The sequence below is a fragment of the Halyomorpha halys genome, unplaced genomic scaffold, assembly GCF_000696795.3.
Source record: "Halyomorpha halys isolate HHAL.00 unplaced genomic scaffold, Hhal_1.1 Scaffold920.1, whole genome shotgun sequence".
In the NCBI taxonomy this organism is placed as follows: Eukaryota; Metazoa; Arthropoda; class Insecta; order Hemiptera; family Pentatomidae; genus Halyomorpha; species Halyomorpha halys.
Genome location: NW_027114350.1, coordinates 254382 through 280017, shown reverse-complemented (window position 1 = coordinate 280017; position 25636 = coordinate 254382). Strand labels below are relative to the sequence as shown.

Sequence of the window (25636 nt, the reverse complement as noted above, 5' to 3'; positions counted from 1 at the left end):
ATACTTAGAGCAGTTCTAGGGCGAACCAGGAGAACTGAACTACTTCCTCAAGATTGCATTATAGAGAGTGCAAACACTTCATGCATCAACTGCGGGAAAGAGATACATAAAGCGAAGCGGTGTCCCTAAATGTACAGGAGGAGAGATTTTGGTCCAGGTAAACCGATGGAGGTGAACACTCAAAAGGTACGCCGAAGGAAAAACGAGTACAGACCAAGCGAGTTCCTCCAGGGAAACTTTGAGAACGACCGAGGCGTTATGAAGAATCTGTTCATAAACTGAATTATTGAATGAGAAGGCTTATTGTCAGCATTAATCCTAACTTCTCATATAAACAAACATAGATATTGTATATAAGAGGAATCAATAGTGAGCATAAATCAGTGTTATACCAATCATAGTCATTTATTTCATGATATTGTAGGGTTATATCTGTGTCGTTAACAGTTGGCATGAAAAGGAAGGTCGGTAAGTATGTGCTAATATACTATCATAAAAATATTAAAGTTTATTAATGTGAAATTTAATAAATATATAATATCATAATATATCAGTCTTGAACCAATACATGGAAGCTTGGCGTTGGTTTTGGTTCAAGATCTCTAAAACGACTAAAATAAAGTAAACACTTGATGACACTCAATCTTCGGAAATAACCAAAGAACTAACCATCATAACCCGACTTAGGATCTGACATATAAGTTTAATCCATCAACACCTCCTTTAAGGGGATCCTTCACCGACATGTTATAGCTGTAAGTGTATCTTGACGATGGAGCATATCCTGAAGCACTGTTCGTGTTTGGAGTCATCAAGAGCCTCTTCTGGGTTCCGGGGATAACGTCAAGTCTTACTGCCAGAAAATTGGAAGAACCTCTTTGAGTTTCTAAAGGAGAACAAACTTTATCGATAGATGTACCCTCGGAATTCAGAATATACTCCCTCTAACCTTGTGGTTTTATAGGGCCCCTAAAAACCAAGCATATAAAAAATGTGAAGTTTTTTAGCTGTCCTTTGATGCGTAAGGTCCAAGTAGCCTTGATTAAGGATACAATACAGTTTGGAAAGTTTAAAAAAGGCCATCCCCACTTTTATTTTTTCGACCTTTTCTAACCTGCCAGAATGTAGCACGAGAAATCCGGAACTAAGTTCAGTAATGATAGACAACTTAGGATAGCCTTAGTCTAGAGGTCAGGCTGACCGCAGACCTAGCAACTGGCCGTGAAAGTATAAAGTATAAATCAAACACCGAAGAAATACCCCCATAAAAGAATCAAGTATGAGAAATAAAGTTGGCAGTAGAATCCAAAACCATCCAACGAAGAAGTAAGAATAAAATAAGGATGAAAACCATTTTATTTTGTACGACAATTTAAACGGATAGGGTGGTTAGACAATGCTCTGGAGATATCATTATCATTAAGTTCAAAAATACAAAAATCTAAGGAATTGGTATCACGATCTTTTACAGTTCAGGCCGCATCGAAAGACGTCCAGAAATCCCTTAAAAATCAATGAACATAATTGAACTGAGAAAAACTATCACAAGTATTAATAAGTAAGCAGGAACGAAGTGGTATCGAATTCTACACGTAGATGGTATACATTTTATACTTATACCATTATACTATTATACCATACCTACGTATATCATTTTTGAAAAGTCTCTCAGTAAAATTGAGTCTAGTTATTCCCAAGAAGTTTTTGATACAGGGGAGCGACGGTCCTATATTAATTTCGAAATATTAGCTTAACACGGGAAGTTTAAGATAGTTAAATCGAGAAATATTTAAAAAGCGCCAGAAAAAGCAACATGAAACCCTCCACTCCCGCCCTCCATGGTAGCCTTACTTATCTGACTTTCCAAACAGACAATTACAGCGAATAGTTTGGTTGATGTATAACATGTCACAATCTCACAAGAGGAGATCGTAACACAAAAAAAGGCCATCCTTCCCCGGCGGACCCGCCCCACTAAGACCCCCGAGGAGCGACGGCCCTATATCACATTTCAAATACTTTCTAAAACGAGAAAAGGAGACTTTAAGACAGTTAAATATTTAATAAGCGCCAGAAATTAAAAAACCGGGGTGAAGATACTGTACACTAGATATGACATTGATTTTATTCTCAAGCATCTGTGTATTTGGGTGTTCTTTTTTATTTTTTAACGACCCTTGGTTAAATTATGTATAATGAACAAAAATATAATGTTAAAGAATGACAATGAACAATTAGAAAATTAAATGTTCTTTAAAATGTCACATAGTGCTAAAAATTAAAAAAAAAAATTCGTTTGGTGTATTATCTTTTTAAAAAATATCCCAAGAAATCACGTTTATGGTCTCATCTTTGCGATGTTAGTAACAAAAACGACCAGATCCTCACCTAGTTACAAAACCGGCCATGTCCAATTTTATTTCGTAAATAACTGAAACTTTTCGTAACACATTTAACTATAATTACCTATTCAAGAGGAAAATAAGCAGAATTTATACATTTTTATTATAGTAAATTTTTCGATCTCCTAAAAATTTTCGAACTTCTGAAAGCCTTAACCCATTTTGCTGGAATGTGGATTTTATTATAAACAATTATTTTAAAATTTATATCTTATCGTGATTTTTTTATTTATCCAATTTTATTGCAGTATATTTCTCATCATACTGCACATCAAAATATACCCATAATTTATTATTTCTAATTTAAATAGAAAAATAAATAAATTGCAATTCAAGCTTCAAATATCTGTTATTTCTTTGAATTGAAAACGGAGTCTGCCACATTTTGATAATTTGCAAAACTGGACTTCTTTTGATTTTGATAAAGACCACATGGGAAAGATTAATCTTGAGTAGTGTAACAAAGGGAATACTCCAAAAATACTAATTTTTTGCTTGTCATGTTATGTTAGTGATGACTTTTATTTTAAAAAGAGATTTCATGCTTGAAAAAAATTGCTCCAACAAGTGATTAGTATTCCCTCTTTTCAGACCTTTCACTTATACTTACGAAATCAGTCTTGGCGCCACTAACCATACGTTTTTAACTTATAATTACTGAAGTGGGAAATTCCTAACACAGTTATATTTTAATAATTTATACTTGAAATTCTTTTTATTTTATTATGGTAATATATCTAAAAACATATTCAACGAAGATTGAGAATGCGGATGACTAGTAATGACTCAGAATAGATAAGAAAAATTATCTGAGTAGCTTAGTAACCTAACGTGGCCAAGCCATTTTTCATTTTTATTTTTCAGAAGATCGTTTCCTATGAATATTAAAGTTGAATCGAATTTGACTCACTATATTAAATGTTTATCCGTTATTTACAAAACAGAATTGGATCTGGCCCACAATAGCCCAGTTTATCGTGAAAGTTCCATTTGGACCATTTATAATATAATTACCGGAAGAAGCTGGTTAAGAGATTTTAAGTACCATATAACCGGAATGAACCAAACTAGAAACAAGACGTTCAAAGGCTAGAATAATTATAATAGAACTAAAAGTAAGTAAGGCAATGAAAAGAAAAAAAGTTATCGACAAATATTAGAGAGATAAGAGACAAACCTGAATGTAGTTTAAAATAGAACTTTTAATAATTAAATACTTATAAAATGAAGGACTATTAACAAATTTTTCTTGAACAACGAGAAACAGTCCAGAATCATAAAAAATGCGAAGATTCAAGAGGAAAAAATCTTGTTATTTGAACTTTTAAGTAATTAATCAATAATTGTTTGGTGATAACTCGAAAATATATCAAAACTAATGTTGAATGACTTTTGAATCATTAAAATAAGAAAGGAAAAACAATAAAAGAAACAAAAGTTGAATGATTAACTTTTGTTTTATTGTGAAAAACAATAAAAGAAACAAAAGTTAATTATTCAACTTTTTTCTTTTGTTTAAGTTGCCTCCTTTTATTACTAAAAACAATTAATAAATATAATGGCGGCTTAAGCAAAAGAAAGTTAATTTTTTTTTCGTAAGATTAATTTCTTACAGCACTTTACTTACTGCGAGTCATAATTTTTTATTTCAAATTACTTATCATTATGAAATGTAACGAGGATAAATACATATACGGATATGAATCAAATAAATAAATTTGAAAAAAATACTATTATATAATTTTTCATTTCATTTAGTTTACTTTTCTAATTTATTTCCTTTAATCTGATAGATATTTTTACTTATAATTAACTTATATATACATAGAACGTTGGAAATTTTTTTTTAGATTTACAACTGATACTGACGGAAAATATCCATAAAGACACATTATTGAAAAAAGAAAATTAAAAAAATTACATCTAACAATCTTCTCGCAAGGTATTCTTATAATGAACCTTTTTATTTCATTACTCTTACATTAGTTTATTACTTATTTAACTAACTGTGTGTATTTTTTTTTGTACACTATTTAGTTTTTACACATGTGTTTATTGTTACACAAGTGAATCTCAAGATTTATCGCCAAATCCTATATGGTCAAATTTCATTTTACTATAACAATAATTATTCTGTATGAATTTATTTCATATTATCTAGCCAATTAGATATCAGATGCTGTTTTCTTTCAAACTACTCTTACTTTTTATCTTTGTTTAATTGTCCATACACTTTCATTCTATATATTTATTTGATACACATGTTTGTAGTAAATTGTGCTCTATAGCCCGAAAGAAGGCTAACCATGAGGTATAAAACGTCAGAATATATTAAGTATTTCATTAATATTTTTTGTTTAAATTTTTACTAACGCACTAAACATCTTTTTTAATAAGTACGAACAACTATTTTTTTTTATTATTAAACGATCTTTATTCTGGAACACTTATTGACCTTAAAATAACAAATTGGACTATTAATAAAATATTTTTTTTTTTTATTGATAGATTTATTTATTGATAGATATTACAATCTGCCACACAGTTGTGGGCAATAGGTAATAGTGATGAATGATCTCATACATACTAAAAAAAAAAAAAAAATAAAGAAATAAGATAATTTTTAAAAAAACTCTCTTAAAATATATACAAACAAAAGAATAAACAAGATGAACATCCAATAAAATCTAACATTGGAGAAACATCACAGCGGAACAAAGAAATTATTCTTGTAATTTGTTTTGAACAGCTCATCGTCAAATTTAAAAATATATTTGTAATATTGCGACGGAAATAAATAAATTTGATAAGCACTTCTTAAACACGAAATCTAAGATATCATAAACTTCTATGGCTAAGATCCCTTATCTTTATATGATGAGGTAAGTAAGTAACAAGATAATTGAGAATATCATTCTTGTCTCATAGATATCAATCAATCGATAAAAATATTTTATGATAAATGCAATAGATATTTATTTGAAATATTTATAAAATCTGTTTATCATATATCAATTTCATACGATAAGTACATGCGGAGGTGCTACAGTCATAGTACTTAATAATAAAACAGTGTAGGAGACCTCATATTAGATAAAAACAAAGAAACAGATACCTTAGAAACATCTAAAGTCTCGTTATTTCTTATTAGCAAGAAAAATAGCTTAAATAACTTAAATCTTAATCAAAATAAAAATAAAATACGTATAAAGAAAGGTGTATATATAGTTGATCGTAAAAATTTAAATATAAGAAGTAAGTCAGGGTTGCGGTCAACAAAAAAGAAAAAATAGTTCATAGCTATTTTAATGTCCGATGTTTCGTCCCACTTTGCAGGGCTTTATCTTCATCAGGGCTGATCAAAGCTGTTGTTCTTTTTTTGACCGCAACCCTGACCATCTTCTTATATTCATTTTATTTTAATTTGAGATATTTATTTTTAATAGTATATCATATTCATAAAATATTTACACACTTCCAGTTTATTTGCTCGGTTGCAATAAATGGAAGTGGAGGGTATTTGCAAAAACTTCTAATCATCAAAATTATTTGCTGTTATACCAACAAAAAAAAAAATTTATTCAGACGAATTATGAATTGATGAAAACTAATAATTCAGCATAGCACAATTAAAATAATAAACAGATTACATAAGGGATCATTAAACGTATCCAACGAGGGTGTTGCTACGACACATTTAATAAAAATATGCTAAGATAGACCTACTAAAGTTTAGACAATTAACACGTTCAAAATTGTATCTTATGCACTGCTAAGTGAGAATGGAGAAAGACTATTAAATCAATTAATATGTTTTATTTTGTTATTTTAATATAACTTGTTCAACCACGTTACAGCAGTTTATTTTACAAGAATTTGCTTGTTAAATTAAAATTTTATAATACATATTTATAATATGAGTAAACCAACCGGTTAAAATTTTATTTATATGTAATATTTTAGAATTTCATGACATTATAAAGCTTTATCTGGAAACGACGAAATTAATTGTCAATAACGCTTTCAGATTCATTTACTTTAACGAATTTATTTACATATAAACTATTTATTGGTATTATTACATAATTGAGTACCAACATATTTCTTTCATGGGTTTAATAATATTGATATTTATTAATATTGCCGTTATTTTATCAATGGAGGGAGAAGTAGAACAAGTCAGATAATGGCCAAAATAAGTTTAATAACAAGCTGTGGAATAATTTAAAATCGACATTGTTCTTCAACCACAGGATTGTTTTTTCTGAGGAGATTAAAGTTATTATTTGAGGAGGACGGTATAAGTAGTGTAATTAAAAATTGTAAAATGCTCTACAAAATGCTTAAAATACATCCTATTTTTACTATTTTCTAACTTATACTATTTTCAGTACTCTTCCTACATAAATATTTACTTGTTCAATATGATTAGTACGATGTATTTGTATTATTTGTATTTGTATTGTATTACAATATGATAAATATACGATGTATTTGGGTAGCATTATATAATCCATCAAATATTTCGATTCTTTCAAGGCAGAGAAAAAATACACTACTCCTAACCTCGAATAATGGTATATTTGACAAAATAAAAATTTTGTATTTGACGTATTCCACGAAATTTTACTGTAGACTGGGGCTCTACTTTTGGTAGAGTGTGGTGGAATAGCCTATAGAGGGACCACTAGAAGAAGAAACGGTGTTATTTTGAAAAACGTCAATTTTTTTTTTTTTTTTTATCGGCGTGACACAGTCCGTGGAGGTCCAAAGCCTCGCGCGATAGCGTTTCCTGACGTGATTTTCATAGGGTGGGTCCGTCACTCCCCCGCCTATTTTTGTGAGTGCCACCTGTGCCTCACAAATGTTCGTGGGGAGATTGTTGCGTAATTTTATCCTTGAAAAAATCCCGGGTAGGACCGGGCTTGAACTCGCAATCTATGGGTTGGCAGACAGTCGCGTTACCACGCTGCTACCGTAACCTCATTTCCATGGGGTCTATTTCAGTATGAAACCAAAATTTTTATTTGGTATTATTCAAGCATTGCAAGGAAATACCTAGTTTTACTAAAGAATTTGTTTGGAGAATCATATGATTATCTAAGCGTTCATAATTCGATATATATCAGAATACATCCCAGAAGATCTATTCCTAGAGATAAAGCAATTTTTTTTCGGACCTTTTATTTTTTTTATGTTAAAAGTATTAAAAAAAGTTTCAGCACTTTAACAATCTATTTAAATCCTATTGAAATAGACTCCTGTCACCAGTATAGGTAGTTAAAACATGACATAAATATGAGTATTAACGTCAAGTATGGATTAAGGTTCTAAACTAAAAAGCTAGGAACTCTAATTTGTGACATTCAAGCTAACAAAATACATTTGTAAACAAAATAATACTTAGGTAACAAAAATGGAGTGCCGACCTGACTAAATTTATATTTTCCATCCCACTGATGTCATTCCAAGGTGATTACCAGCGTGCAAATCTAAATCAAAATGCAACAAGTGGAACCATACAAAAATAAAAATTGAACATCTGATATTACAACCATCTTAGATTATTAGAACTTTCACGTTCAACCGGTCCAGTATTGGCATTAACATCCGCCTAAACCTATCACTTAGAAAACAGGAACTAATGATCGGTAGTGAAAGGCAAATGGACCAAGCCGCAGAAAGAACCAGAAAGTAATTCAATCGGAAAATGAAAATAGCCAGGTAAAGGAATTCAAATAAATTATCTAATAGATCACTCAAGAATATTATATATCAATATATGATAGTCAATATATCTATTTATTTAAGGGTCTCAGAGCAATAAAAGCTAAATAAAAAAAATGAATAATAGATTTTGGAAACTCACTTTGACTTAGCCTAGTTCATCGTATTTCGGGTTTTTTACTGCATGCTTTTCAATTTTTCACCGCGTAAAAATCTGGTCCCTAGTTATAACCTATAGTATTAATATTAGTGCTTAAATTAAATTATAGCTATTAACTTCCATCCTTTATCTTATTATACTTTAGCAATAATGGTGCTGCAGGTATTTGTTGAACATACTACTGGCTTAGGAATTTAAATTTAGAGATTTTTTAAAATCATAAAATGAAAATCAGGCTTTCATTAAGTTGAAATGATCATGAAGATGTAGGAGCATGCTTACAAATAATGAAATAATATGACCCTTATACATAAAGAATCGCATTATAATATAAAAGATAAAACTAGTCTTATTTATTTCAATTTGAACTTGTCTCCTCTGCAGCAACCATTAGTATCAGTGCATTTACTATAATTGTTAGATAAAACTAAAAATATTATAAAACTAAAGATAAAAAAAAATAAACAACATTATTTTATGTTTGTTTAGGTACTTGCATAATCCACAACTAGAAAGAAGACAAAATGTCTTATAGGAAGTATAACAACCACTTATGGATATAAGCAGTTGCTATTAAATAAATAACAAAAAAAAAAAAAAAAACTTCTCAACTGTCACTAGATATGGAAGGGGGACGTGTACTCTCTGAAAAACAGTAAGAAAATGATTCACGATTATGATAAGTTATAACATAAAACCATAAAATGATTATTATTTATGCAATTTAGGATCAACTATAACTGAAAAGGATTCGTTGCGGGTTCTTTCGTTTCTTTTGAGCAAACATGTTGAGCAGAAGTCGACAGCTACGTTAAAGCAGTAATAATAATGAACTAAATTATAAAACACAACAATAGATGCCGTTGTAAGCGAGTATGTTAAGACGTCACCATAGAAATTTCACCGGTGCCATTTCTATTCTGGCCTGGGCGAGTTGACTTTTAATTCGTGGCATCCGCACGAACGAAAACTTGACCTTCCAACTCTGGTTGGTGTGGAGACACATATGACATACATATATGACAACCCCTCCGTTTGGCAGAAATGGCCAGAAAGAAGATAAATAAAAACAGTAGAACATTGGTTATAAGTGAGTGTTAATACACGCCTACTCGTCCTGTTGGATTGATTATCGTATACTACTACCAAAAAAACATTCATTATTTCGCAAAACTACTCTATGTTTTAAGCAAATTTTCGTAAAGTAAATAATTGTACTTTATCTAAAATAATTACTTCTATTTCCAATCTTCACGAAAGGAGGTAGTATAAAATGAGTGACTAGGTGAGTCAACACTCAACTGTCGACGACAAACAATATTTGCAATAACCTTGCTTCTAAACGCTCAAACTCTCTTGCCAGTTGACCTTTCTCCCCTTATGGGACTCCTCACTAAGCAGAATCGTTAACTCATCCTTGACTTCTTGGTGACGTTATATTATAAGCTAACCTGTGGGACATTTTTCAATATATGGACTTCTTTGCTTCTTTGGTATCACTGTACTCAAAGAAGATTGTTGTTAAATATAACACTATTGTTTTAGGAAAGATCCAGACAAGTTTCTGTGAGCTATAGGTCAGAAAAATTAGTTTAATTTTTTTTTTTTTTTTAAATCTTTCAGAAATCTCTGTACGATATCCTGGTCCTCCAGGAACCCAGTGGAAACTGTAACTTCGAGGTCACTGTATTCTATATACACATTCAAATTAAAAAAAAAAAAATGAATAAAACAGATTGTGAAAAGATGATCAATGATCACTTGGAACAGAGAAGTGAAGACTTGGAAGGCGATAGAGAGGAGCCACCTCTGGTACACCGATATCCATCATGATCTGGTTAGAACATTAATCTTATTCGTGTCAGTGCGTAGGAGAGTGGCAGTTATGTCCTTAAGTTCGATGACACAACACCCTGTCAATGAGCTCACAGCATGAGTATGGCAAAAGTACCAACGTGAAATAACACCAACGCAGATGATCTTTCATATATTTGACATCAGGTTTTATCAATAATGATTATTGATGCTATCACCAAAAATTTAATTAGTGTTCCGCTGATAAGAAAAAGCATGATCTTCACAATGACATTATAATATATGAAAGATAAAAATAATAAAAAATGGAATTAGCATTGTATCAGAACTCGCTGGTTATTCTATCCATGATTTTACTGCTTCTTCATCAATTTTTATTCAATAGATTCCCGAAATTAAAATATATTTTTCAAAAACATGGAAAATTCTTCAAGTGAGTAGCTACATAGTTCATGTGATTAGTAATCCCGGTCCAAATCTAATCAGTTCGAAAAAACGTACTTCTCTAATGGAATTCTGGTTTAAAGATACATAAAAGAGATGGTCGAAAATTATATTGAATCACACAATAACGTAATGATATTATATAATATGCAAGTTCTGTACATGTTGAACCCAAACCCGCCTGCAAAAGATCTTTTAGAATGATGAGACCGCAGATGACGAAGTAGAACGGAGTACGGTTGGAGGTCAAGGCTATTGAGAGTGTAAGGGGACTGCGATAACTGCTTCCTACCCTACCACAATACTGCAGGTCTGGACCATACCTCACCTCTCCCACAGTTCAAAGTCAGAAACTACAGGATTATACAGTTTAATAATTATTCTTATGATCATTTCTCTTCTGATATTGAATACATCAAGAATTTATTACAATATGGAACGTGCGTCGACGGGGAATTAATTGGCACAAGTCCAAATGTAATATCCAGATTATGGGCTCCAAAGGAAGCACACTAGGCCTCATAAGTCGGTGATGTGACTTTTAGCTAACTGACTATTAAAAATTAACATTTTAGAAACAAGATTCTAGTAAAAGATTAATAAATCAATCAATATCTTACGACAAGCCCATGAGGAGGTGCTACAGTTGTAATAGTTAATAATAAAACAGTGTAGGAGATCTCATATCAGATAAAACAAAAAAGAAAGATACCTTAAAATCATCTACGTCAAATACCGATAAATTTTTCTATACCTATTATATTTTAGTTTGAGAACTAAATGACACGAGTTAAGTGAAATATCCGGATTATGGGCTCCAAAGGAAGCCTACCAGGCCCCATATGTCGGTGATGTGACTTTTAGCTAAATGGCTATTATAAATCAACATTTTACAAAACAGAGTCTAGTAAAATTATTGAAATAGGAAAATACATTTTAATAGGGCTATAAAGTAGTACACATCAGAGAGTAGATGAAATAGGTTTAGGGTATTGCGTGCATTAGACAATTTTAAAATCCTCATTTATACTTATGTTCCACCCTTAAAAATAGGTGTTTTGAATTTCGAATGTTTTCTATTTCGAAATGTTCTACTAAATCTAACCTGTTTCTGCCATACTAGTTGGTGATAAATTTGTATACAATGATACAATTTTTAATGGAAAACATTAAAAACCGCGAAAAAATACCATTTTTGAAAATTTAATTACAACTGTCACATGAAAATGTTCGACAGCCACATTCCAAAACGGATTGGAAAGGCTCAAAAAAGGCGTACAACGACTTTTTAAATTTTATTTTATTCCCGAAGATCTGCAACGCAATCTTATTATTACAAAATATATATCAAATGTAAGATATAAAAATTGCATTTGAAGATGAAGAATTTTCTTACTTCGTCTGCAAGGAGAGGGGAAGTAATTCATTTACAATGTGATTTATCTTCTAATCGCATAAATATTCCGATATATCAAAATCTCTATAAACCACTTTTTAATTTATCATTGATTGCATTGTTTCATTTTGCAGTTTCCCGGACAATGTAATACTTCTCAGTTAGCGACTTTAATAAAAAAAAAAACTCAATAATTCTCCAAATTAGCAGCAGAAAAATTTAGATAAAATAAGTAATTCAGAAACTAATTTTCTTGACTTTTCCACTCATTATATATTCGGTTAATTATTTCAAATAAATAAGATTAAAGGTATTTTCAAGGAAGCTTATTTATTTATTTTTTTTAATTCAGCACTTTCATATTAATTATTATTGTAAGGTTTGAATGAGGGTAAGACATGTCTGATGTTACAGACCAAAAGATTGTACGTTGACATGTTCATGAGTTTCATCAAAATCGTTCAAACCGTTGTTGAAAAAAAATTTATAATATTATAAGTGGCCCTTTCGGCCCAACCATTTCGTAGAAAAAGTTTCGTTAATCTCGAAGGCATATACTCGCCTTAAACGTGTAATTTCATAATCTTGCGACGTTCTATTTTTGAGATAAACTCTAAAGATAGACAAATACAAAGATATTTTGTGAGAAGTGAAAGTAAAAATATAAGATGGTGGTCTATGTTTTTATAGATAAACTCCTCATTCCAAAGCTGAGTGAAGAACATTTAAAATGAAATAGCTCTATTTTATTTTTTTAAATCAGTAAAAACAGTTTTTCAAAGATTTTTCGATGGGATATAGTCAAAACTATCTCAAACGGCTCAAAATCGATGTTTAAGAATGTGTGATTACATGGTAAGCTTTATTCTCCTGAATACTTGGAAAATTGAGATGCCTCGTTTGTAAACAAGTGAAAAAAATAATAGTCCTAAAATCATTCAAAAAGAGATACATCACGAAGGATTGCAAGAACATACTCTATCAGTAGAACGCTTTAGGAATAAAGGAACAAAATGGAATCCGAGACATTCTTCTGATAAGTTAAATATATACAATACTCTCAAAGAATAAATACAAAATACTAAAGAATTTTATGAATAACGGAGAAATAAAGAAAAAACAAAGGGGTTCAATTAGGACGAGGAAAACCCAGACCACCTGAATATTCCCGATCGCATTACGACTTCGTCGTCGTTTTCTTTTCAGGTATGCAATTTATACTTGTTACTCCCACCTCGAGAAACTCTAAAATAGAAATTTCATCGCAAGAGCAAAATAAATATTTGTTCATAATTTTCACCTATTCTAGCTTCGATAATCACAAAAATAGCTAGAGCAATACTACTATCTACACAATACGTTGGATCGTATGTAAGACGATAACTGAAAGTTGTGTGATGCGCGCAATGCAGCAAATTTTTCTTCTTGGTATAAAGATACGCTAGACATACTGCACGAAGTAGGTTATGTATATTGCTGGTAGACCAAGTTATATCCTCAAGAGGGCGACAGATTGTCTAGGATGTTATGCTTGTTTATGCAATATTCATGATTTGTAAGCTGACATCACTGTTTTCGATCATTTATTAAAAATAAAATAATTCCATCATTTTATTTACTTTTCCCTTAACACATAATGCAAATTTTTAAGGCAGGGTGCAAAGGATCTTTCAAATATTTGGTCCTCCTTAGGCAATGCGATCCGATATTTCGTGAGCCCACAGTGGCTTAAGGTCCATTGAAATGCTAATTCAGATTCTTTTTCCATTAACTCATTAATAAACCAGCTTGATACTCATCGGAGATGAACATTTCTTCGTCGAAACTTCAGTTGTTCTTAGAATTCCTTTCCCTCAAGGATGTGCCTTATAAAATATCTTATTAAACACTGCAGCACAAACGTTCTCGATTGAACCTACTACTGAAACATCAATTCCTTTGAATACTTTTTCCCAATACAGTGAAATAGTTCTACAATCAAGTTTTGTATATGATAATTCCTCTGGTGATGTCTATATAAACGGACGGGGTCCGCCTATGAAGTTAGGAGCGGGGCCCCTCACCTCCAAATATTTTAGTAGACCAATTTTTAATTCTCACAGAATGGACTCATTAAACCTCAGCTAATTATTTCACTGTATATCTTCAAGTACCAACGGTAGAAAAAGATTGTATCTAATTTGATTTATGTAACATATACGAGATGAAATTTACTAATTCATGTTTTATTTTATGTTTTAGATGGATCGGAAGTGAAGTTAGTAGTGAACAAGCCATCAAGTGTATTGTATCAAATACCCCTTTTCCTTTTTTAGTCATTTCGATCTGGAATAGTCTTAGCTTATACACATATAATCCAAATCCTAGTGATGTGAAATTTACTAAGAGCTCTTCTATACCAAGGTTGCACTAGTCTTGCTGAATGGTGATTGATACGGGTCTTTTTATTGTTATTAAGACCTGATTTGGGCTAAATACAAGTTATAGAGTAGGAATTTTAACGTCGTAATAATTAATCCGCGAACAAATTCCATTCTCTATTAAAAATTCAAACTGATCTTGGCTTCTTCAATTTGTTTTCTAGGAAGATGATTAGTTGGTCTTTTGTAATTAATTATAGGAAGATGGTTCGGGTGGCGGTAAAAAAAAATGTACAAAACAGATACAAAGGAGATAGAACTATTTAATAGTAACCAACGTTTACAGGAACGTGTCGTGCTTCAACAACGCTAAATGAAAATAAGATACTAACATCGTAATGTTAAATATGATAACACGATAACAATACAGAAATAAAGAAATAGAACATTAATAAATAGTAAGCATAGTATTGAATGATAAAATTGAAAATGCCATGTAGAGTAATAATTAATAATTACTGAAATAATAATTAATAGAAGTAGTAACAAATATGGTCAAATTAAAAGAACGATAGAGTGAGGAAAAGTTATAATTGGAGCATAGGTATTATGAGTCTTAATACTTAAACTCCCCATGTCAACAAGCTAGATTGTATATATAGAGGATTACACAGTAGAATAAATCAGTATCTTAGTTAAGCTTATGCGGTTCATTTCGTGTCCATATTTTCCTTTTTTTGAAGTTACAGTTCTGACTTTTCATAACTGGTGCCGAAACCCGGGATCTTTCAGATTGTGTAAGACGAACGCAATACCGGAACTGTATTTTTTTCTCCTGTTTTTTTTAAGCGCTTATTTAAGTCCTTAGTGCCAGAAAATCCTCCGGCAACGACAATGGTGGAATCACAAGAGCAGGGGCTTCCGCCACTACCGATGGAAATGTGGAATATGGAATTTCTGTCCACCATTCTGAAAGTGCAGTTAGCCAGGGAGACAGAGAAACGAGAGGGCTTGCCCAGAAATCGCACTTTTATGGACTGTGCGCAAGAGATGATGGACGCCAGCGCAAGAGAAGAGGAAGCTGGAATGGGAGTCGAAGAGGCTGGACAAGGGTCTCGTACAGCCGACCGAAAGCTGCACCAAGCTCGTGGAGAAGGAGAGAGTTCCGAGATAGCGGAAGGGAAAGAAGTGGGACCGGAGAAAGGCGACCGAACCAAGGCAGCAAGCCGAAGGGTAGCTTAAGGAGAGAGGACCGGAGACGCCATGGTTGTGGCAGGACTGGGCACCTGGTGGCACTGTGCCCTCGTACAAAATCCTATTAGTGCGGGAATGAAGGGCATATAGCGAGGCATTGACCGTATATATTCAGGAGGAGGAATACGAACCAGGGCGAACCAATGGAGGTGAACGGCCAGAGAGTGCGGAGAAGAAGAATCCTAAGGAGAGCATACGATCGGAGACAGAATCGACCGAAACATCTGAGACATCGGAGACAGAGTTGGAGGGAGGTTGGGTTCGAAAAAGTAGGAAGAGGAGGGAGGCGAGCGGAGGATGAAGGAAAGAAGTCAAGAAGAAATCTGAGGTGCGTACCAGGGGAGAGACGGCCGCATGTTGGTGAGTTGCAGTGTTGAAGGAAAGCGTGGCGGTCTGTCTATCATCTGCGTGGGAGGAGTGCGGTGCCTTATCGACACCGGGAGTTCAAACACCATATTGTGCAGTGCAGCGTTGGAGAAGCTGAGAGGAGGAGAGGAGACACCCCAGGTGAAGGTATGTAAGTGTAAATTAATCATACAGTGTCAGGGACTAGAGAAGGATGGTAGCGTACGGGGGAGACGGTGTACGAAATTGAATTAAAGCGAGAAAAGGTGACCTACGTAAAGGAACGTCGATACCCGCAGGCATTGCGTGAGCACATACGGGAGGAAATCGATAATTTAAGGGAACAAGGAATTGTCAATAGCACTTCGCCCTACAATAGTCCCTTATGGGCGGTTAAAAAGAAGGCCGTAGCGGAGGAGCAAAAGGAGAAGCACCGAGTAGTCATCGACTATCGAAAATTAAACGAGAATATGGTGGATGACCGATATCCTATTCCCAGGTTGGACGATATCCTGGATAGGTTGGGTGGATCAACGATATTTAGCACTCTCGACTTCAAGGCTGGGTATCATCAAATAAGGATGCATCCAAGAAACCAACCGAATACGGCATTTATGTTCGAACGTGACCACTACGATTTTACGCGAATGCCGTTTGGACTGAAGAATGCCCCCATCACTTTTCAGAGACTTATGGACGAATTTCTTAAGGGAATAGACGAGTCCATGTGTCAAGTGTACATGGACGATTTATTGGTTTTCAGTAAATCGGAGTGGGAACTCAAAGCACATCTGGAGACCGTATTAAACAGAATTCGGCAGTTTGGACTCAAATTGTTCGAGAAAAATCGTCGTTGGGTCAGGAGGAGATCGGCTTCCTGGAACACATCATCTCGAAAGACAGTGTTAAACCCGATGTTCCAAAGTGGGGCCACTTCAACGAATGGCAGTCCCCAGAGATGTAAAAGGGATCAGGCGGTTGTTGGGGGCTCTTAATTATTACCGACGTTCCGTACCGGAGATGGCGGAGCATTTGGTCCCTCTTAACAATCTCCTAATAAAGGATAGCCGTATAGTCGTAAAGCCGGCCATGGAAAATAACATCAAACGGTGTGTGGAAAGTTTGCAGCGAGAACCGGTACTGGCTTCCCATATTTTATCAGACAGTTTACGATCACTACGGATGCTAGTTAGATAGTGCTAGTAGGATGAAGAAGACGGTCCAGGAGGTTATAGGAGGTTGTGATATATGCCTGAGTACGAAGTACGACCGCCGAAGGCAGTGCAAGAGGAAACACCGACTGCATTGGAACCACTGAGTGACATCCAGATCCACTCATTTACATGGAAAGGTTTCAAGTGGATAACGGTCCTTACTTTAGTAAAGTGGCCATGGTACATCAGGTCCAAGAAAGGTCAGCTGAATAGTCGCGCTTAGAACATTTTCAATTTTATGGGGTCCCAAGGCGAATTTCTTCCAACGGAGGTCGAGAATTCGATAATGCCACAATCAGGGGAGAGATGAAGACTTTAGAAGTAGATTAGCATATTAACACCCCAGGTCATCCTAAAAGTAGAGGGGATATAGAAAGACTGCATAGCACTCTGAGTGATCATTTGCGGGTGTATCATGCGGACAAAGGAGCCGGAGGCAATGGTAAGGGGGGTAGCCGCGTATAACCACTCCATCCATACCACTATGGGGTTTTCACCTTTTGAAGTTCTCTTTGGCCTGCAAGGGAGACGTAGGAACTTTATGGACATGACGGAGGCGGATGGGGAATTTGTGAATCACGGGGTGGTCATGCGGAAGTTGTGGGAAAAAGCGAGAGGGCGAATAGAGAGGGAAAAACGTCGGCGAGTGGAACGACAAAATTTAACCTTCGCGATGTGATGGGAGACATTAAAATTGGGACTGTTGTGTACCGCCGATTAGGGTCCAATAGGAGCAAGGAATCTCGGCGCTATGAGGGGCCATTCCGGGTGATAACAATTCGGGAACATAACGTGGTAACAATCGAGAGTATACAAGAACCGAGAAAGAGGCGGACGGTTCATGTATAACAATTAAGGTTCCCAGCAATAACAGCTCTGGAGACACCTGGAGTGCCTTCTCACTAAACTCAGGTATACAGATTTCCGTTTTTTTTTTGTTTTGTTTAATGTGTCGTAGTATCGGAGTGTAAATAGGAAAAAGTGTGAGTTGAAGATAAGAGTAAATAGGCTTACTATGTAGATAGAAAAATTGTGTAAATAGCAAAATGTTATGTTAAGTTTTTGTCAAAGTGAGCCTATCTAGTTTTTGTTTTGTAATATACATATATAATGGTATTTTATTTTTATCTTATTTTTGGAGTTTACGAGGAATTGTTCGTAAACTGGCAGGGAGGGGTTATAATCGGAGCATAGGTATTATGAGTCTTAATACTTTAATGTTTTATTTTTCCTTTTAATTCCTCTTATATACACTTTGCGTGTTTGTTTACGAGGGGAGTTAGGATTACCGCTGATATTGTGCCTGGCCATCCCGTATATATTTTTGTATAACATTCTATGTATATTCTGATAGTCTTGTCAAAATTTACAATGTTTTGTTTTCATTCAGTGCTGATGAAGCTCTGCAAAGTGGAGCGGGGAACGTTAGTAACTAATAAATAGTTTTTCTGCTATTTTGTTTACTTGAACCATCCAGTTAAAGATTTAGGGTAAACAGATTTAAATAAATTTTAGTGAAACCCTGATTAGCACTTGGCAAAATTAATAGCCCAAGCGGAAGTTTCCGACCGTAACACTTTAGGCACAATATCCTTTGTCCCATTGTCAGCCAATGGGTGTGAACGTCTTCATTTTATGTCAAGGCTACCAATGAACAGAAAAGATTATTGGTAAGTTCCAGGAAGAGGTTTCATTAATCTTTCACGTTATGACAAAATAACTGTGCCCTATTGCATTACGAATTTACAACATTTCAACGGTACTTCTTGTTTTTAAGACTACCATTTAAAAAAAGTAAAAAATTAATTTCATTTATTCCGGCAAAATAATAATTTACACATAAGTATAAAGACAGTTCTATAAATTATACACTTATTTTTCAAATATATGTATTTATTTATGGAAATTTAAAATTGTGTGTTACAATACAAAAATTTCATTGTATAAAAATGAAATTTTGTCACTTTGATCACTTAATAAATAAAATAAATAAAATGTTATATATTTTCAGAAAATAAAAATAAATAAATAAAAAAATCACGTTTAAAAACCTTGCTTTATTTAAATTACAGGATTTTCATGTTTATTATAAAACTGTTTGATGTGGAGAATGTGAGTTGTGCAGTTAAACCTTTCAATTCAGAGACCGAAAATGTAACAGATAAAAATTGTAAATAAATAAATCAAAAAATTATTTTGTACACAGATAGGAAAGGTTGGAGCATATTACTAACATATAAAGTCGCCAAAGATAATGATAATCTATCAAATATAAATGTGTATATAATTACTTCATTTTCATAACTTTCTACAAATTTTGTTTTCATGAAAAAATACGAAATTAATTTTTGTCAATAATTATCATACAGAAAAAATGAATAATTCATTTTTCAAACAGCTTAACAGAGTTAACGACAGAAGTTACAACATCAGCATTTATGAATAATAATACTCAGTTTACAATAACATTACCTTGTTAGGAAACATGGCAAACCCAGAAAGTCCTCGAGATCTATATACATACAATTATCAATTGCTAACAGAAGGACCTGCGTAGCAATTCAGTTCCACATAGCTCTACTTCAGCCACTGGACGTGCTAAACTACTGGGATGGGTAGAAACCAGACCGCCACAATTATAAGACAATCGCCACTTGTTTGCGCCGTTCTATTGAGTGAATGATGAGCTGGCTTGGAGCTACAATAGGAACCATTACGACAAACTGATCCATCACCACAATAATTACAACCCTCTAATGAACCGGACGAAGTTATAAATAGCATGCATTTAAACATTATGCACTACACTACTGCATATTTCAGAAGTATTTTTTATGAATACTGAATATTTCGGAATACTAATATGAAGTAGAGCCTAAAATAACGATAAAATTAGAAATAATTGAATTCTATCCAGGCTAAATTATACTCAATTAAATTATTTCATATGTTTTCAAGGTATAGAATTTCATATTTGTTTGGCTTCAATTTGAAAGTAAAGTAAAGTAAGGTTGTACAGTATATATGAGTAAATGAGAATATATAATTTCAATTAGAACACACAGCCATCCAATTTCTCTATCACGAGAAAGCCTTACAAAACGGCACCTGATTGTTCCAAAAAGCCCATTCCTTGCCAGAACAAATAAACTTTAAATTACATGTTATTCCTAGAGGAGGCATGATCAGTCGAAAATAAAACAGAAGGACTTTAAAACAAAACTTGGCAGATGTTAGAGTGAATATATTTTTGAAAATGCTTCAAAAACAAATATATCTCTATAACGATACATTAGGTACCTATACCTAACCGCATAACGTGAATTTGAAATTCTAGTTACATCCAAAGAGAGAATGTAGCGCTCTTAATTTCTTGATACCTCTAACCTTAAGGTTTTTTTAACACTTTCTTACGAAAACAGTAGAGATCACGGTGGCCTATGATATAAGTTCAAACCTCACCTACGTCAGACAATATTTATTTTGTAGTGGTCCCGCGAAATGAATCTTGACACTCCTACTCATTAAAACCGGGCGGCAAAGCAGTTGGCAAAAAGTAAGACTAGTTCCTCACCAATAACAGTATCAGTAAACCTTTTCCAATGCCATATTTTTGTTGTATGCAGAACAAACTAATTTGTTGAGAAATTAACTCCAATTGTAGCTCTATGATGAAACTAATTTTCATGTAGGATAAATAATTAAATCTTAAACAGTACTAATGTTATAGGTAACAGTGCGTAAATCGAAAAAGAATCTAACGGTATTTGAAACTGAAAACTAAAAACATGACCAGTTGAAACTAAGGCCATTAAAATAAAAGAAGGATGCCTCGTTAATCAAGGTCGCTTCTTTTGTCCTTTAAAGAAATTAAAATATCTTTGCAATATTTTTTTAACAATTTAAATTAGTTTAGCAATCACCAGCCAACTGTTAATTTTGTTGTTCCCATAACAAAAAAACCAGCTCCGTTTTGCTTGTGCAAACGGCCCAGCTGGTGCCTTTTATAGTAAGGAATGCTAAAGCATTGACTTTTCCACAGTACCATACCAAGAAGAAGAAAAGAAACCTATGGCCAAATCAAGATGTGGAACATGATACTCAAAAAGCAAACAAGAACTAAAATATAAAACCTAAACTGATTGTTTATGTCATTGAACTATGAATCGAAACAATGCAAAAAAAAAAAAACTACAAAATTAATTGATAAATAATTCATAACTACTATCTGAATTGTACTATTTAACTACGCAAAAAGGAAAGGATTTTTTTTTCAAAAGTAAGGCACTTTTTCCCAAATAACTCAACGAAGAGTCATCTAAAGTCACAAAAAAAAATTTGTTTGACGTCGGATATTTTAAGAAAATATCAATGGTATAACTAGTCAGGCTGGTAAAAATGATACTAATGAACACTACCTGCTAAGTTAATCTTAGAAATTCGCTGTCCCAGGAATTTTCTGTGGAGAAAGGCTTGAGACAGGGGGATCCTCTGGTTCCTCTTCTATTTAATACAGCATTAGAAGTAGCTATTCGTTCGATCAGAACTAATCCAGGAGGAATCATTTACAATTGACTGTCTCAACATTTAGCATATGCAGATGATGTAGTCATTGCCGCCATAACCCGAGCAGCATTAAAAGGAAAATTCCATGAATTCGAAGCAGCAGCCCATGAATTGGGCCTTAAGGTGAATGAGGACAGGACGGTGTACATGACAAGCTCAAGAAAGGATAAGGAAGAGAATAACAAAGCGACGTTCAGAGACCACAGTTTCAGTTCTGTAAACCAGTTTAAGTACCTTGGAAGCCTGGTTACAGATGATAACAAAGTAGAGAGATAAATAGAACCCAGGATAGCAGCAGGAAATAGATGTTATTTCTCAATGCAGAAAATACTAAATGTTAGAGCTCTCTCTAAAAAGGATGAGAGTAGTCATTTACAAAACCACCGTGAGGCCATCAGTGATCTATGGGGGAAAAACATGACCCTAGACAAGAAAAGCAAAACAGATGCTCAACTCCTGAGAGAGAAAGGTATTGAGAAGAATATGGTGAGGAGTCTCGGAGAGTGGAGTTTAGAGAAGAAGAAGGAATAAGGAACTAATAAATCTGTACGGGGAACCCAGCATCGTGGCGTTAATTAAAAGAGCAAGAATAAGATTGACACGTTGAGAGAATGCCCGATGAAAGGATACCCAAAAAGATGGTTTATGGCAAACCAGATGGAAAACAGAAATAAAGGACGTCCCCGGATCAGATGGCTGGATGATGTGGAAGAGGATTTGAAGCTCTTGAAGGTTGGCAGATGGAAGGAGAAAACAAGAGACGGTGTAGATTGGTTGCCTGTTGTGGAGGAGGCACGGGTTCTTCCAGGACTGTAGTGCCATAATAATAATAATCAATGTTTTACTTCTCTTTTTACGTAGTTCGAGTCACATATACTTTCTCTATGGCTTTATTCACTTTATTCCTGATAATCCAATTCGAAGAAAAAAATATATATGTATATATAATTTGTGACTATTTATTCATCCAGTAAATATTTTTAACTTTCTAATTATATCACAAATTAGTTTTTAGTTTGATTACAATCATCTCATTCGTACGACAATAAATAAATAAAAAATAATATAACATAAAATTGTAATAATAAATATACAATCAAAATGTAGAAATGATGATTTCTTTTATTGAAAACAATTAATTGAAAAAGTGCTAACTTTAACTTTAAACTCGGACTCACTGTTCATTTAATTCACTTTTTTACAAGAGAAAAATAGACTTTTGAAAATTCAAAATAAAACAAGTCATCATTGCATTATCACTTATATACATACAGACTTATCACGGACCGACTGTTCGTATATTAATTTACTTATTATTGGGAGATCAAAGAAAAAAAAATTTGTTGTAGAATATTTACAATTGAATGCACAATAAACCTCGCTTATTAAGTATTACAGCAATTGAAAGCAGCACATTTCCAGTTAACTGATAGTGATGCTGTTTCTTGGAAGGCATAATTAACAATAATATGATGAAATTCATGACAAGTTCCACTTTACATTTCTAAGAAATCATGGGTTGCTAAATTATTATATTTTAGGTAACTTTAGTCTTGATAGAAATGCTTAGAATGCATATGATTGTATGAAATAATTTTAATCCTGTTACTCGACGTTTTGCATTCACTCACTACTATCAAATTTAAGTTAACGAAATGGTTATCAATACTAATAAACATAAATTAATCTTTCATGAAAGAATTTGAAAGTTATTCAAATAGTTTCTACATTATGATAACAGTCATATACGAAACCGTATCCCCGCATTAATTTATCACTACAAATATAGTCAAGCTCTGAAACTACTTTACATCTAAAGGAAATGAGACTACGCAAAGAGAATTCTAGATACTTCTAAATCATACCTCTTATGAGCTATACTTGTAAAACAATTATTCAACTCTAATCGTAATGATATAATTTATATTCGTCAGAAATCAGGGCATTGCCATATCGCTCATTCAATACAAAAACGTCATGGCATGAAATCACGATTTTTTTATTAAATGTCATAGGATTAATTGCAATGATATGAACAAGCTGAGTGCTCGGAAATGACCTTGCAAGAGAAATTGTGTTTCTTTTTTTATTAACTTAATCTTGTTCCACGATGTCTACCAACCTCAGTGGAAATTTTTGCAGAATTTCTGAAAATTTTCTCACTTACGTTTTTTGGGACTAATAAAAAATTTCAAGTTTGTAAACTCCAATTTTTAGAGTAAAAAAACATTGGTTTTTCTACCAAGTAAATCTTATATTTTTTCGAGTAACATCAGCCTACACTAAATTAAGCAAGAGTATATACTTTCCATTCTTTGCTAATAATATTACATTTTCCGGGGAATGTTTTGAAGAACAACCGCTCTTAGTCTAATGGGGTTCAGTCAAACAGGGTCCAGGTATGGAAAATTATGAGGAAGTCCTGAAAATATGCCTTTTCCGTTTTTCGTGCCACTAATTATGAATTTCAACTTTTTGACTTCAATTTTTTTTCCGGAAATACAATATAAAAGCAAAATTATTAGCTTTTACTTTCCTGACAACTTTAAAACCAAGTATCTATGTATAGTATAGTATATAGATTTATGCTATATTAAAGAAGAGGGTATTACCTTAAATGTTAATTCTAATTAATTTTTTAGTCGCTTCGTTTTGAGCCAAAACTATAAAACGGAACGTAGTAAAATCAAATAGGAACCAAAAAGAGGTCTAAAAAGTTTTAGAAAAGTTCTAAAATTTGCTCATCAATTTTATTGGGATGCTGATCACGAATTTCAACTATGTCAGGTTTTTTTGCCAGGACCTCTTTCTGGACCATATTTGACTAGTAGATTTTTTTGGATTTCCAGAAATAATTATGGTCATAAAGTTTAAATTCGTAATCAGTATCCTGAAAAAAACATAGACAAGCGAATTTTTAGGACTTTGAAATGAAATCCCTTACTGAAGAAGCACATTTAACCAAGTGTGGGTTCTCCTAAACGATAAGTAAACAATTTACTCTAGGTTGATATTGCTAAAAGATTGGAAGGTTTTCATGGTAGAAGAAAAAAAAAAGAAAAAATTACTTTTTTTTTATTTCTGTAAAAAAAGTTGGAGGTCACAAACTTGAATTCTGGATATGATTTTTCAGGTAAAAGTAACATAGCCCTGGTTTTAAACCTAAATCTGTGAAATTAATGATAAGCTAAATTTTTCTTAAAATTCAAAACATTCATTAAGAACTAAAAATGTAATTAAATATACCGCTTTTCTATTTAATATGAAAATACTAATTTAAGTAAATTAAAAACATTAGGTGTATATTTACCTTTATTTATACATACGCTAACCCCACGGGTCTCAAACTGGGATGCCACAAGCGTATGTTGGAGGACCGCAAGCGTATAGGTGCCGTGGCACTAATATATAATGATTTAGAAAGTTAGAATAGAATCCATTTACACAAAATGCCAAAACTATTAACTCCTTTGACTATGACTTTTAACACTTGTAGGTCATTTACGTTTAGCAATAAATATGTAATTTAGAAATGCTTCATGTATTATTACGAGTGCTTGTAGTACTGAACCAAAGCCCCTTCATGGGTTGTAGTGGTAATTGTTATATATTTTTTATTCAGGTTTATATTATTAATTATTACTTATAAAAAGTAAAATACTATACAGAAAGTGTCTTTTATATTTGTGTTTTAGTAAACATTATTGAATTTAATTTGCACATCATTAAAAAAGTTAGGGAACCATTGCTCTAAACTGTCTTATAAGAAATCTCTTTCATTCTTTTAACTGTCGAAATTAGCTATCTTAGTTTATGAAAAGTGAAGCAAGATATTAGAGTTTAGACCAAATGACAATTTTTTTTTTTTTTTTTAAACTGATAGATTTATTTATTGATAGATATTACAATCTGCCATACAGTTGTGGGCAATAGGTAATAGTGATGAATGATCT

General features: G+C 33.1%; 1 protein-coding gene across 4 annotated transcripts in view; it reads right to left on the bottom strand.

Annotated features, from left to right (window-relative positions):
* Positions 1–25636, bottom strand: part of LOC106687166 (protein FAM13A) — a 92800-nt gene that overhangs the window by 57816 nt on the left and 9348 nt on the right. The window contains exon 1 of one of the 4 annotated variants that reach the window (XM_067051556.1): positions 19590–19724. The exons of the other annotated variants lie outside the window; for them this stretch is intronic. The gene's annotated coding sequence lies outside the window, so the exon portion shown is untranslated. Of the gene's footprint in view, positions 1–19589; positions 19725–25636 lie in introns of those variants that run through there. 4 annotated transcript variants of the gene reach the window in all.